This window comes from Thunnus albacares, chromosome 9 (assembly GCF_914725855.1).
Source record: "Thunnus albacares chromosome 9, fThuAlb1.1, whole genome shotgun sequence".
NCBI classification, from domain to species: Eukaryota; Metazoa; Chordata; class Actinopteri; order Scombriformes; family Scombridae; genus Thunnus; species Thunnus albacares.
Genome location: NC_058114.1, coordinates 31,344,520 through 31,360,390, shown reverse-complemented (window position 1 = coordinate 31,360,390; position 15,871 = coordinate 31,344,520). Strand labels below are relative to the sequence as shown.

The following is a 15,871-nucleotide window of genomic DNA, read 5'->3' as shown; positions in this document are numbered from 1 at the left end:
AGGTAGCCCGTTCAATTTTCACAAGCTCCTTAATCTAAACTGAAGTTCCTGGCTCAAAATGATTAACTTTATAAGATTAAATATGAATGAAAGTTTAACTGGAGAATGTAACGTCAGGAAGTTGATGTGTGGTGATCTTCTAGGAAGAAGGCATATCACTCTTTTGGAATTGTTGGAATTTGTGATTGTACAGTGGTGTTACAGAGTTGATGTTCATCCTTCACAAACAATCTTTGGCTGAGAACTGTTTATTAGTAACAGCTAATGTGACCTGACTCTGGCGACATTTGTTGTTTTAATTGGCATGATGGTCAGCGCCGGCTGCAAATGAGAAGCTGTTACCTGAAGGTTTTGTATACTGATCTATAAAAATAAGAAGATGTTCTATTGATGAAAAAATATCCCCACAAAGTGATTCTTATCTTCGGTAATATTTTGTAGGACAGAAGCCCGTTTTACACAATTACTTCGTCTACAGCTGATATGCAGCTTGACAGAAAGGTAACTTCTGGACTTCCAACACGACTTGGGTCTGAATTGAATATCATCACATTCATGTGATGTCTGCAGCAGCATAAGGCTATGCACTCACAGAAGGATAGATTGTTTTTTTGCCTTGAGAGTGCTATAATGAATGTGCCATATAATTCTAATTGTAAATTAGAAATTAATTGCAAATGAAATCAATCCAGTTGATCCAATTTGACTTTGTTGAAGAGAGCGCCATGTTTAAAGGGGACATGTTATGCTTATTCTGATTTTCTGTTTTTTATTTATATACTGTTATGATGTCAGATGTTAAACATGGTCAAAGTTCCAAAACTTGAGGTTAAAGTATGTAGAAATGCTCCCTGCAAGTCAAAGGTCAGAGCTTCAACCTGCTCTGAACGCTTTGTTTGTGACGTTTTTTTTTTACCTTGCCGACAAGCTGATGTCATCTCGTTACGCATCTCCATAAACAGCTGTCTGTTCCATAGCCTTGGTTTCTAAGGTTGTTGCAAGGGTTTTTCCATGTGAGATTGTATTTACTTATCGGGACAGTGTACAGTTTTTAACTGATATAAATGATGCACTGCACCAGAGTTATCTCAAAGCTAATTTACGTCTGCAGTCCCCCACAATCAAAACATACAACAGCACAACAACAAACAAAGCAAAAAACACACAGAGAAGCTACACACAATAGCACATCACATACACCCACAGTGTGTTGTTTGCATTGTTCACTCTTTTATTCTAGATTGGATTTGGGCTCAAACATGTAAGGATTTATTTGAGAAGCTGGCATTTCAAGTAAAGAACAAGAAAAAGTATTGAAATCCCAGTACTGTAGTTCATTTCATAGTTTGTTGATGTAGCCTCCTTAGCCTCTGGAAGTTAACCAGTCAGTATAGAGTGGGCTCATGTGGGCCTTTTAAAGAGACATGAGCTAAAATGACCTGTTTCAGGCAGAGGCTGAACTGAGGGGTTGCATGAAAGGTCAGTATGAGTTAAAAAGGTGTTTTTTGAGCCCCAGAATATAAATATAGAACTGAAATTGTGCATAATGTGGCCCATTTTAAATAATTAATTTTATCTAAATAACCCAAAATCAAATATCACAAATTTGCCTCAAAGGGCTTTTCTGTCTGTATAGCATACGACAGCCTCTGTCCTTAAACACTCAATTCTGATAAGAAAATAAGTAATTAAGTGTCATCCGTTCTCTTTCTCCCTTTTCAGGGTCACATTGGGTGAGAGGGCAAGTTAAAATCCAGGACAGGTCAGCAGCTCATCACAAAGCTAACCTCTATCGCTTTAAAATGCCAACCAGAAGCTGAACTCCTGTCCAATTTTATTTCCATTTCCTTTGACACGGGACAATTCTGATGGGACCTTTCTTTAAACTGTACTTTTCACAATTTAAATTCAGTCACAAAACTCTCTTCTGTCTCTTTCTCATTCTCCTTCTGTCTCATTTCTTTCTTTTATAAATTGTGCATCCAAGACAGGGCCCATGGTAGTGGTGAAACTAGGTCCTGGGCTTCAAATAGCAGCCCATTGTATCCCAGGGGCCCATAGCCAAGGAAAGGCCAAGAGAAACAGACACACACACACACACACCCAGAGCAGGAGAGAGTGGGAGATAGAGGGCGAATTGTTTGATCAAAATTAATATTTGTCATTTGGTGCAGCAGACATTACCCTGCGGACACATACAAATGGACGGGCATTGTTTGAATCCATTTTCTTTTGAAGATATCACGGCATACCTGTGTTTGCAGTACATTCAAGACAATTTGGATACTGAGGTGTGTGTGTGTGAGAACTCTGTGCAAAGCTCCAGTACATTTCCTTTGATGTGCCCTGGGACTGCTGGCTATTTCCCACTTTGTTTCAATCCCTTAGCAGGACCTTATTGTTCACCATACTGTGTGATGTCATGAGTGGTAGCTTTGTGAGTGTGAGTGTGTGAGTGATTTAATGACCTTGACGAGGCAGAACAAACTGCCTCATTTCCCTCTCATCGTCCTTTCTTCGGCTGCCACAGAACACATCGTCCTTTCTCATTCTGCCATGAAACTGAAGCAATCTTCTTTTGTTGTAATATCTCTGCTACAAATTCATGTCCTCCATTTGAGAAATTTGAAGTGCACATTAGAAAGTGAAGGTTGTACTGTTGAGGTCAGTGTGTGACTAGAAGGGTCACACTGACAAACAATGTGCCAAGGGAAAGAAGTGTGAATCACAACCAAAGTATAGTGGAGCACAGTGACAAACATACTCCATTAACTTGAATAGAAATAAAAAGGTCATTATACCATTTGGTACATTGTGTGCCGTTTAGTGGTGTAACGGTGCACAAAATTCATGAAGAAGTAAGGAAATTTGTGTTTGGTAGATTATTTCCCTGTTGTAACAATGCTTCTTGGCAATGATTCTTATACTGTTGGAAAGCCTGTTTATCTCCCTTTTAAACGGTGCCACATGTTTGTAAGGAACATGCATTTGTGGGATGAGTATGTGGGTTGCGCCCATGAAAAATTTGCCAAATCTTCTCTGCCAATGCCAAACAGCTTATTTTGCTGTTGCTATTGACTCTTGTTTTGAGCTTCTGGTACCCCAAGCGAGCATGGGCCCTGCTACAGTGGTCAGTAGGTGTCTGCTCCAAGAATCGGCATACAACGTTTGACTGATCTGGATGGGGCCCGTGCGATAGGGCAACTTTAAGCTGGTGTTCCGCAAAACTAAGTTGCAGCACTATTTGGAGTGAGCTCTAGTACCATCTCCAAAGTGAAGGCCAAGTTCCATATAACGTGGGATGTCAGAGACGGGCCGCGAAGTGGGCGTTCCAAGAAGGTGACACCCCAAGAAGACCGTCTACAGATTCTATAGATTTGCCATCAAGGTTTGCAGGACGATATGGCCGAAGGCTCTCTGCCCAGACAATCTGGAACAGACTGCATGCAGCCAATCTCCAGTCTCATCGGGCTGCCAGGAGGCCTGCCATGACTGCCCTTCACTGTCAGGCCCGTTTGTCAGAAACATGTGCACTGGAACCTGAATGTGGAGGAATGTTATGTTCAGCGATGAGTCCAGATTCTGCCTACGACAGTTGGATCATAGGGTCAAGGTGTGGAGCAGACACAGAGAACGCTATGCTAATTGCTGCACCGATAGAGTAACATCTTTTGGTGGAGGCAGTGTGATGGTGTGGGGTGGCATCTCACTCACTAGAAAAACGAGGCTTGTCATCATTGGAGGCAATCTCAATGCAGAGAGATATCGAGATGAGATTCTGCAACCAGTGGCAATCCCATATCTCCACAGTCTGGGACCAAACTCTATCCTCCAAGATGACAGTGCTCGCCCCCACAGAGTGGGGTTTATCAGACACTGCCTCCAGAATTAGAGAGTGGAGAGGGTGGAATGGCCTGCCAGCAGTCTTGACCTTAACCCCACTGAACACTTGTGGGATCAGCTTGGGCGTGCTGTTCGTGCCAGAGTGACCAACACAACCACGTTGGCTGACTTGCGACAGATGCTGGTTGAAGAATGGGATGCCATCCCATAGCAGTGTGTGACCAGGCTGGTGACCAGCATGAGGAGGAGGTGCCAAGCTGTTGTGGCTGTGTATGGTTCTTCTACATGCAACTGAGCCTCCTGTTTGTTAAATGAATAAATGGTTAAATTATTGCCAATATGTCTTGTTTCTTCAAACTTCAATCATCCAATTAACCAAACACCAAACAAGAGTCAATGGTAGAGTAAGCTGTTTGGCATTGGCAGAGATTTGGCAAATTTTTCATGGGCGCAACCCACATACGCTGCTCTGCTGCTTATCCCACAAACCCATGTTCCTTACAAATGTGGCACCATTTAAAAGGGAAACAAACAGGCTTTCCAACGGTATAAGATTTATTGCCAGGAAGCATTGTTTCAACAAATAAATAATCTACCAAATACAAATTTCCTTACTTTATGTGCTAAGTTTAATTGAAACTAGCTCCACCTCCAGCAGCTACAATAGTAACATGCTGTGTACATACTGATGCTTCAGTATTAATAATCTAATGATGTCATATATAATGATAAATGTAATATATGGAAAAATTTAAAGCCATGTTAAAAGTCCATGTAACTGAGAACTGCAGTTGCCTTATTTGAGCTGGATTTAGTCTCTTCCTCGTGTGTTTGATGTATGTATTCCCTATCTGTTGTGTTTTATTTCTACTTAAATTGTAACTGGTGTGATGTCTTGGCCAGGTCTCACTTGGAAAACAGATTTCAATCTCAAGGGACCTCTATCAGTCAGAGGGACCAAACCACTACTTTTACTTTCATAACTTTAAAATACATTTTTCTCTTGCAGAACTGGTTCTTATGACATGCTGTCTGATCACGTCACTAATCAGATGTTTTTATCATTGTTTTTAATGGCCTCACTCAAAGCAAGACTGAAAAGCTGACCATCACAGAGAGGGGAGGGGGATGGAGAGATGTGGTATTGTTTCATTACAGAGATAATGGAGCATATTTTAATAATAGTGTTTCACTCAGTCAGTGTTATGGGGCTCTCACTTGTCATTCTGACAGCAGCGACACTACGGGGTAACCAGGCTACCTTGGCTAAGCTGGCTAGCATGCATCCATGCTACAGCTAAGTGGTACACTGCCAAAGCGTTCCGGGTGGAACTTGTGCTCTAAAATTACTGTTCTGCATGTTGGACTAAGTGGATTATTAAACTATATTGACAGTACTTATATTGTAACTATAGTAACTATACAGTAACTATATTGACAGGACCGAACAGTAAAGTCCGTTAGGTGTGTGCCCGTATACAAATATGTGATTCGGCAAAGCACAAATAGTGGGTTTTTTTTACAATTATTTATTTCATACAGTTTTTGTATTTGAAAAATTATTTGCTTTCAGGAAGAAAAAAAACATGTCATACCAGCGCACAGGTCGATTATATTGCTATCGCAGTCTCTCTCCTCTGCTCCGCTGCTATGTCTATCAGCAGGTCTCAACAAGGGGAGTCACATCCACCTGCTACATGACACACATTTCCTGATTTGGACATCATAGTTGGGGGTGTTCCCCAGAGATAAAGCTGAGCTACTGACACACACAAAGTGCTTCCAAGGGACTCTCCATAACCTGTTTTTCCCCTTCTCCTTTCCTCAAAGTTAGGTTGTACAAAATAGGCAATAAATGAAAAGTGCAAAGCAATAATCGCCTTTGAAATTCTTCCCTATATGTTACATAGTGTGCTGTCTCTGTGTTATGGGTGTATAAATAGGTAGAGGTCTGTCTGCAATGAGGCGATGAGCAAAGTTTTAGTTCAGTAGTCAACACAGTCGTCTATGATCTGGGAGACTCCAGTTCAAGACCCAGTGTGGGGACCTTTTGTAAGGTAGTTTATTCATGAAAACTTATTGTAACACTTTAATTTTCTAAAATTAAAAACCTAATAAAAACAGGATATTTAAGCCTCTTTCCACTTTTATTTGAATACAAATACAAATAATTTTGCTGCCTCAAATATAGATACAAATACAAATAAATACTGAGCTCTCTGCATATCTCTAATATCTGTAACATGATGGTTATGGATGAATACACATAGCATTAGACCCCTAGTGCTGTTATAGAAAAGTTAAAATTACAGTTTGAAAGAAGAAAATAGATGTTAAATTATTTTGTGCTTTATATTTTTTTCAAACTGTAACAAGCTGTAACATTAACATATATCCGACTGAAAATACTGAAAATTATTATACTTATTATGAACTGTGGCAAAAATGACCCTTGGGCTTTTATTGAGTCCCCAACCCAAACACCGCTTTATTTAAGAATATTTTACATGCATATTGTCAACTGAAATATAATAAGTATTAAAACTGCAGTAAGACACAAGGCCCCTCGACAAGACAGGGCCTCAAGATATAGTAAAATTGCAGAAGCCACATTGTCATTTCAGCTTTTATTGTGCTGAAGTGTTGCATATTACCAAACAAATTTGCAATTACCACAGAGGGGGGCCCTGAGCCTGAAGACCCGCTTTGACTGGTTGATAATCCAGCTTTACAAGTAATCAATTAGTTGACAGAAGTTTCATCAACAACAATTATGATTAGTGATTGATTAGTCATTAATCAAGCAAAAATTACAAACATTTGCTTGTTTCATCTTCTTAAATTAGTTTTTTGCCGCTTAGTTCTGTTTTATATCATTGTAATTAGAATTTTAGCAATTTGGACTGTACAAAACAAGCTATTTGTGTTTTTACATTTCTTTATTATACAATGCAGATCCTGTGGACGGTTTGGGTTTGGGCAGGAAACATTGTTGTACACTGGTCGCAACTTAGGGCTTTAAATACCTTATTTTTGTACGGTGTGGGGTATCTTTTTCACATGCCTAACTACTTGTCTCAGATGTTTCTCGGTTTCAAGAAGATGATAAACATAGTTTTTGCAGAATGCACATAATAAGATTTGGCCGGGGGAACAAAAAGATAAACTGTCATCTAAACCCGTGGTCCATAACATTTTTAGCTTATGACCCTTCAAAGAAAGCAGTTCAACCAAAGAGTGATTTCCTCTCATTCCTCTCATGTTTCATCTGAATGTTTTATAGTCCTGAAGAAGTTAAATAATCTGCCATTTTGCAGTATAAAAGCAAAGATTATAGAAAAGTCTGAAAAGATTATTTGGGCAGTAAGAATATGTTGCACATGACTCTTCAGTTTTATCTTAAGACTGCTTGAACCCAGATTAGGAACTATTAATCTAAAGTACCAATAAAGTTTGCTGTTTCTGTATATGGAGAGAGCTGTTTGGATTTAGAAAATGTTTGAAAATTACCTGTGGAAGTATTAAGTAAAGCCTTATGTGACACAAAATAACAAGAAGAAGCACTGAATACTGATTAAACATGTATTAAATAATATATGGCATTCCATTGGAAACTAGTAAGAATTATAACAGCATTCAAAAACACTAATTCTGCCCCCTCTTGGTGGTTTGTAGGTATAGTTGATGCTTACAAATCATATCTAATTTAATTTTCTTTAGTCACTAATGAATTTACTACTATGTGATTAATACTATGGCAGTGTGTGAAACCACTCCCCTCAGTCACTCATTTACTACTGCCTGTAAAGTAGACACTAAGTAGTTTGCTCTATAGAATTTCATTGTACTTATTGTCATCATTTATGTGTCATCACTGTCAGCTGTATTGTCACACAACGGTAATTGTGACATTCATAAAATGTGGCACAATGCATTATTGGACTGTGAAATAGTATACACTCAAATAAATTGTCAGACAGTAAATATAGTAAATAGAAGGTGAATTTTGGGCACAGCTCACTTAATCAAACTTTCTCACAGTGAGTGTTTTGACTGTGTCATAACAGGAAGAGCACAGGTGTTACTAATAACATTAACAATGGCTCTGTTCCGTTCACGTGTCACAGAAGGGTCATGCCAGCGATCCAGCATGTGCACTACCAGAGCCAACGAGCCTTAACACCTAAATGGAATGCAGCCGTTGTTAATGTTATTAATTACACCTGTGGGAAAGGTCTTTAAAATGTTTTACAGCAGCTTTCCTGTTCTACAGGAGTGACGGGACAAATCACACGAGGTACAAAAGAGCAAAACAAAACATCACAACAGCTGTCAATACAGAAAACAGAAACTACACACAGGAGAAGAGAGAGGCATGCAGCTGTTCCGGATAAATGCGGTGTTTCTGGTTGTGTGGTTGAAGCAGGTGATGAGATGGATTGGCTCTGATCAGTTGTAGCTGTACCCATTTCTCATCTCGTCTCTCTCTCTGCTCTGTGATACCTTTTGTGCAGCTGAACATCCCATAATGCCAGCCTGCCTCAGTGTCTCCTTAGAGTAGCACTGCAGCCTTTTAAACAGGGGTTACCGTGGAGACCACAGCGGTGCCACTGGCAGCAGCAGCAGCAGCAGCCACTCGCTCGTTCCGGCTGACATTCAGACAAGCCCCTCTGGCACACACACACACACACACACTACAGATCCCACTCACATGTGCACACAACCACTCACCAGCTCCCACGTGCTGTATATACACGCCTGCTTAAATATACACATGCACATTCAGCCAGATCAATGACATGAGGGCGACATACAGACACTAACACATACACACCAGGCAGGCCTCACCTGTCTGACCAGATCTTGCATTATTAATGTTGTGGCTGCAGCTTTTTTAACACAGCAGACTCAGCAGGAGGTGAACACTGTTGCCCAGCAGACTGATTCCACCACATTCCAAGCTTTCTATTTTTTTTCAATAAGACTGCACAGTTTTTACATAACAAAAATCTCATTTCCATAGCAATATTCATTGTGTCACATGTCATCTAGTTGTCATTTCAATGTTAGATCCATTCTGTCATTTAGAGAGATGACAAGTGTGGGCCGTTTGTAAGGCAGCGTTGGAGGAAGACTGTGACAGCACTGTCAACAGCCCCGTTATGTGGACGCATATCCAATTTGATGCAAATACATTTTCTTGTGCCGCTTGGCGTCATGTTTAAAGCATCTCATTGTTGGTCAGAAAATTGGATCACAGAAGAATAATAATAATCTATACAGCAGCATTCAGGGAATACAACAAGGTGCTTCACCAGTGAGCATGGAGTGAGAAAACGGGAGAAAAAGTGAGGAGAGACACAGATTAGCATTAGCCGGGAGATGAAAACCAGCACTGAATCAAAGCAACATAATGCTTTAACAGTCTAGCCTTCATTTACAGTAATGATACAGCTCCCATCTGCAGCTGTTTGGCACCGACGGACCACTGCATTTGTCTGGATTCAGTGCCAAATTGCTATGGAGGTATTTATTTTTCACGCCTTAAAGCTATTGGGCTAGACTTACACTGAAATATGTCTTGTTAGTGTAAAGCACAAGTTGTTATCTCAACAGAGAAGAGTGGCCAGTATCTGCTAATTCACCCAATTAATTTTACCGAAATTTATTTCAGGTGTTTGTACTGCTACTGGTACAGACTGTTCACCACCATTAAACCTTGAATAAAATGCAGGATTATATCTTTTCCAACAGTGAGCATGGTTTTTTTCTTTTTCCCACTATCTCTATGCCCAAAGCCATAAAAAGATGGCAATGGATTTTTGTTTTTTGTGTAATGAAGTCACTGTGTGCTGGATGTTCATGGTTAAAACATGATGGAAATTATTCTGATAGCACTGATAATTCTTGGGAGAAAATTTGGAGGAAAAAAAAGGGGTTGAAAATTGCTGAGTTCAAAATGAACACTGCAAATTTTACAACCGGTATAATTTCAGAAACAGACTAATGCTAATAGTGACTTGAAAGTGTTTCAATTCACCCTTATCCTTCAGGCTTTGTGACTTTAATTTATGAATGTCCAGAGGTCAGGACAATAACAGAAAGGCTTGAGTTCAGCTTCTAATTAATTTAAGTTAATGAATTAAGTTTTGATCATTTGGAGGCTGAGATATCACACAGACACAAAGCACAAACACACTCCAAACACAAATGGTCAGTGTGTAGGCATAATAGAAATTGAGTTATTGAGTTAGCCTCTGTAATCAATCCCCTTATCCATACTGACCAAGAAAGCCAGCTTGACTCCACTGTAAAAGATGAGGGACAGTATTCACAGTCCTCGCTGCATCCAAAATAAGTTCAGCTGAGCAGTCTGAAAGACCTACACCCACTTGATTTAGTTAATTTAAAGTTCTTTCAAAGTCTTTTGAGTATAAAATTCCCTTTTCGGTGTTTCCTTGCTGAGCTGCAATGGAAGGATATATACTGGCTGTTTCTCATAGATGTGTTGCCAGGACACAAAATAACAACTGCATAAGACTACCATGAAGATCTGGCTAAATCAGACTACTGAAGCCTCATATTAGCTTCAGCTGCACGTGTGGATTTTGCCTCCCAGGTTACTGTACATTGTAGTTGCTCTAGGAAGGGATTGCTTCACAGCTAGGAGGGAAAGGAAGAAAGATTACAGCAAACATAAACTCTTTATCTGTAGATACTGCATGTATGTAAGACAGACTAGAAAAAATACAAATATATCCTTTTAATGCTGCAAAATGCACTCAGTGGTGTGTTGGTGTGTGGATGAAAATCCAGTGGAACCATGAATGACAAATGGCTATAGGTAATTTGCACCAAGCAAACTTTACTAAACATTTTTCACATCACAGATGTATCCTAATGAGGCAGTTTGAACATCCAGCCGTTAAGATCTAATTTCGACATTCAGATTTTTTGTTTAGATCCAGTTGCTGATTGATGGGGAATATTCACTGTATGAATCATTATGTTCATATCAGCATCACCGAACTTGAGTAAAAACAAAAGAAAAAACACCTGAAGGTATGGAGCTAATTTCCTGGCAAAACTTAACATACAAAACACGTTTTACAAATGCCTTACAATTCACTAATAAACAGTGTGGTTTGCAAATACAACATATTACTAATACATCATGCTTCAGAAACAAATATGTCTTACAAGTACAAAAAATATTTCCTACAAAGACTACATTCATGTGACTTTTGGCACAATCTGTCCACCGTGATTGTCAGGATTTTCACACAAATGTCCTGATATGAGAAAAGTGTTGCCCTCCATAACAGCTGATGGTGCTATGAGCTGATTGTCTATGCCAGGGTCAAGAGAATAGTGTTGGTACAAAGACCCTTAATTAAATTTTGCTACCATATATTGAATATATCTGTAATAACAGAACAGGGATTTGGTCATTCATCTGTATCATGGCGGGGGCTGACCACTGCTGTGAAAGGCTTAGTTGTGATTTTGATCACACATACAGATTTGAGAGACACGCTTAGAACATGCAGTACTGGTGTATTCATGCATTCGTGTTTAATTTTGTGCAACACATTTGTTGCAGTGTGGCAGTCTGCTTGTTGTGTTGCCCCAGTAAGTTGTTAATTTTTGAAGGCCATGTCAGCCATATGATATCATTGTGTTAATTGGACATGCAACAGCTCAGTAATATCCAGCCAGAGTGCTAAGAGGCGCTGTACACTGTGCCATGTTTCACAGTGCTGAGATCATGGTGACAGGCCAGTGACGCCTCTGACCAAGACCTGTCTGACAGCCAGCACAAATTAACATCACTGTGATGGTTTAATTGTAATCCTGAATGTACACGGGATCTGGCTGCACCACATTCCAGCAGGAAACATTTCAGAAGTGAAGCGTTTGTTCTTCCGCAGCCACGTTTATAATACAGTCTACAGCATTAATACCCATTTACAGTTCATTTAGACAATGGTGGACTCAGGCTGTATCTGGGGCAGGGGTGAAAAAATATAAAGGGCACCACCACTTCACAATGTTTTTCTCCCATACAGTGCAAGCTATAGGGCACATTTTTTCTTTTTTCTTTATTTTCTTTTTTCTTTTGTGGAGACCAAAAAAGAGAAAAAAGTAGATTAAGTATTAGACTTCAGGTGACTTGAAACACAACTCCAAATGAAGCCTAAAGTTGCTCCATGTCTGCTAATGTGTAAATAGTTACACACTTAAACTATAACATGCAACTGCCAGCTTCAAGGTCAAAAAAGCAAATAATTGAACTCCTATTCCAAAAAAGGCTTTTTTCTTGGTATTTTTTATTTTCATACTGTACATACATTATTCAAATAACAGACAAACATGGATAGTGTGAGGGGGGGTCAGGCCTCAAAGCTGGAACTTCTCCATGCTAGGAGAATGTGAATAGCAGTTGATTGTCTTCTTTTTTACGTGTCAAATTTTGAGTAAAACTTTTTGTTTTCCATATCAAACCATGGATATATATATATATATATATATATATATATATATATATATATATATATATATATATATATATATATATATATATATATATATATATATATATATATATTAAAAACTGACTGGATACTGCATTCAATGACCTCAGTTGTTCACTGAACATATATACCAATCACATATACATTTTTGGGCTTAGTGCATCCGCACTTAAGTTTTTCTGCTGCTGAGCCATTTGAGAACGTGCATCTGAAATTTCCACTGGTTGACTTGCTGACGTTTTTGTTTCCCACACACTCAAACCAGATGAAATAAGTCAATCTTTTTATTTTGTATCATTTAATTTGTTTTGCTCAGTTTGAGACACTCTAAAAAATGTATTCACTGTTTTACAATGCTTCTTTCTGATGTGTATGGCAAATGCGCTTTTTGGGGCAGTGTGTGCCACGTTATAGTACTGGAAATTGCAATACCCAATGCGGCCAGAACGCCAAAGACGTCTCACAGCCATGCGCTGTTTGTATTGCTGTAGTATTGAGTCTGGCCATATGTCTAATGTTCATTAAAATAAAATGTTTATATCTTAAAATCACTAATTCCAGTAACGCTCGATTACTTCGACAATTTTGCAGTTGACTTGTTTGCCATCTTGGATATCAGTTTGGTCTCTGTGCATTTAGCGTATAGACTGATCCAGTATGCTATCCCTAACTCACCATCAAAAGAGAAATGCGTCTCCAAGTTGTCTTATTTGCATGTTGTGTATTCTTAGGTGACTTGCTAACATTAGCAACTGGTGAAGCTACATTCAGGAATGAGCTGGTTTACTTCAGAGTTGGAGGCTGTAAGAACAAAGCAGCATCACTGAAAGAAAAGAACATCATGCAGTCACTAAAGCTAATATTAAGCTATCTGTTGATGGTCAGAAAATACAGAACCAGGCCTGAACCACAAAATAATCTTCCTCTACGATGGTAATGTTCTTACTGTAACATGAAGCATTGTATTAAGTACAGGAAGTTTTGCGGACCACATCTCCTAATCAGCTAATCCAAACTAACTGCTCAGTCCCACCAGAATCCGAGAATTCACCTCTCCATGTTCCTGGTATGCTGCTTTTATACATCCTGGAGAGCAGAGTCTCAAACTGCGGAGTTTAGCTGTTATAGAAGAATGGAGCAGAAATACCAGGAAGTCCTTGGATGTCTTATGCGAAAAGATTTATTGACAACTTGCTCAATCAAGGAGACATTGGGATACAGTCCTTAGAGTGGACACTGAGGTGAATGCTACCCAGAGTCTTACAAAAGAATCTTATGAGTGCCTAATTAAACTCTTCAGCACATCCCAATGAGGGTTCTGCGAAGGAGACAGCCTTGGCCCAAGTCATAACAGATCGACCCAAGCTTGTCCCAAGAGGAGACAGCTGGCCTCCTGGAAAATTCCTTCACAGTTCACCTCTTTGTCATCAATAATTATCTACCATAATAACCTTCAGAGTTAGAGTAACATACACCTGCCTTAATCAATCAAGCATCACGTGAATCAAAGTATAGCTATAAATATTAATATGAATAGATTATATAACAATTAAGAATTAATTATGTAATGTGGAATTAATTATGTGATGAAAGTAGTGTAGTGAGGAGATGTAGTATAGTATGGCGTAATATAGTGAATCTCAAATATTTAACCCTTAGGAATGTTAACATCAATCCATAAACATCTAATTAGACATATGAAGGTGTTTTCTTAATTCACCAAAACAGAAGAAAACAAGTCTTAATAAAACACCACAGAAATAAAACTAAACATCTCAATTCACCCATTTTTTCTGTCTCTGAGAATACCCAATCAAAGCTAAAATAATTTACATAAATCAGATATGTGGCGGTAAATCAAATCAAAATAACCATATGAAAAATGAACATTTATATAGCATATATGATTCAAAAGTACATAATGATTCTAGTGATTCTAGCGATCTGAAATATGTACTAAGGAACAAAACATATCAATGTTCAATGCAAATAACATCCATGTGAGCACATACTACACATACTACTATGCATATGAATAGAAATATATTTGAATTACCTGCCTGAATTGGATTGAACAGAATATATAGTAAAGACCAAAAAATAAAAACAAACAATATGCATTCCTAGGACTACTAGTAGTCTAGTAAAACATATGATTAATTAAATAATTCTTACATTAGCAGGCAAACTTAACTATAAGATTAACTATAAGAATAAATCATTACCAAACCAACAAGAAAACACAAATGTGGCAAAATTCTAAATTCTGTTCTACAGTTAGAGTATGATGTTTACATCTCATGGATGCCCAACCTGTATATTCAAATGTATGGTAATGTACTGTGACTCCTGTCCTTTCTTGGTGAGCAGTCTCAGTATGTGACAGGTAAGGGTCAGTCAGTATGTACAGTCCATTCAGTTCTCCACTAATACTACAGATCTGAAATTCCTCCGTACATCTACCCAAGAATCATTAAGTCACAAGTTCCATGAGGAATTAAAACACAGTTCTTTGGAGAGTCAGTGGTAAATCAGTGGACCCCATCAGCTGTTATGTTTTCAGTGTTAGTGGGATCCCAAGGTCAGCAGATACATTTGTAAAAATATTTGTTATGGCCTGGACTCCCAAACCACTGGTTTACTGCTAAGCACTTTGATGCTCATTGGTCCTCATCTTCTTCTGGGTAGTCTGGGAACAACCCCACTCAGTCCTGAGCGTGGTCGTTTCAGCAGATTACCTGATTATTTTGGAAACAGTGGAGTCTCACCTGGAGACATAAAGTTAGAAGGTAGTGATGCAAGAGTCGAATTAGTGTCTGTCACAATTGTGCTACAACATTATTGATAGGTTGTCTTCAAATCCTGTTAAACTCACCATTCATCTGGACGGCCAGCCCGTTCTCATTCATTTTCGGGACATCAAATACTGACGCTTTGTCATGCCCCTCAGTGTCTGATACCTACGCACAAGGCACCCTTTAGCATTTGTATGAGATGCACCAGGCTTTCAACTAACTCCAGTGTGAAGCCATACGCATCATTATTAAACACCATGACACCGATGACATCTATGGTGACAATTTCCTTCGAAGGAGAAGGTGGGTTGGTTAGATAGTTAGATAGCAAAAAGTGGACTTTGTCGCAAGAGACCACTGTTCACCTCCCTCCTCCAACCATGAGTGTCACGTTTCCAACCGCGATTGGGGACAGTTTTTCGTGGTGTTTACTGTTGCCATGATGATATTTTAAATGATGATTTTAACCCAAACCACAATCTTTCCCTGAACCTAACCAAGTGTTTTTCGTGCCTAAACCTAACCAGGCCACACCAATTGCTCTGAGCGTGTAATATTGCCGTGGATGGGTCTACTTTGGAATTAGTTGAAAGCCTGGTGCATTGCTATACAGACGCTAAATAGTGATGACTTGGAATGAGAACATGTTGGGACAGCCTGGTTTTGGTATAGGCAGAACAGCAGTGTTGCATGGACTGG

The 15,871-nt window shown here is 39.1% G+C and overlaps 1 protein-coding gene across 6 annotated transcripts in view; it reads left to right on the top strand.

Moving 5' to 3' along the window:
- LOC122989583 (inactive N-acetylated-alpha-linked acidic dipeptidase-like protein 2) overlaps positions 1-15,871 on the top strand; it is a 583,517-nt gene that overhangs the window by 10,472 nt on the left and 557,174 nt on the right. For 5 of the 6 annotated variants that reach the window (XM_044362562.1, XM_044362560.1, XM_044362564.1 and 2 more), the window contains exon 2: positions 1,723-1,762. The exons of the other annotated variant lie outside the window; for it this stretch is intronic. The gene's annotated coding sequence lies outside the window, so the exon portion shown is untranslated. The remainder of the gene's footprint in view (positions 1-1,722; positions 1,763-15,871) is intronic. 6 annotated transcript variants of the gene reach the window in all.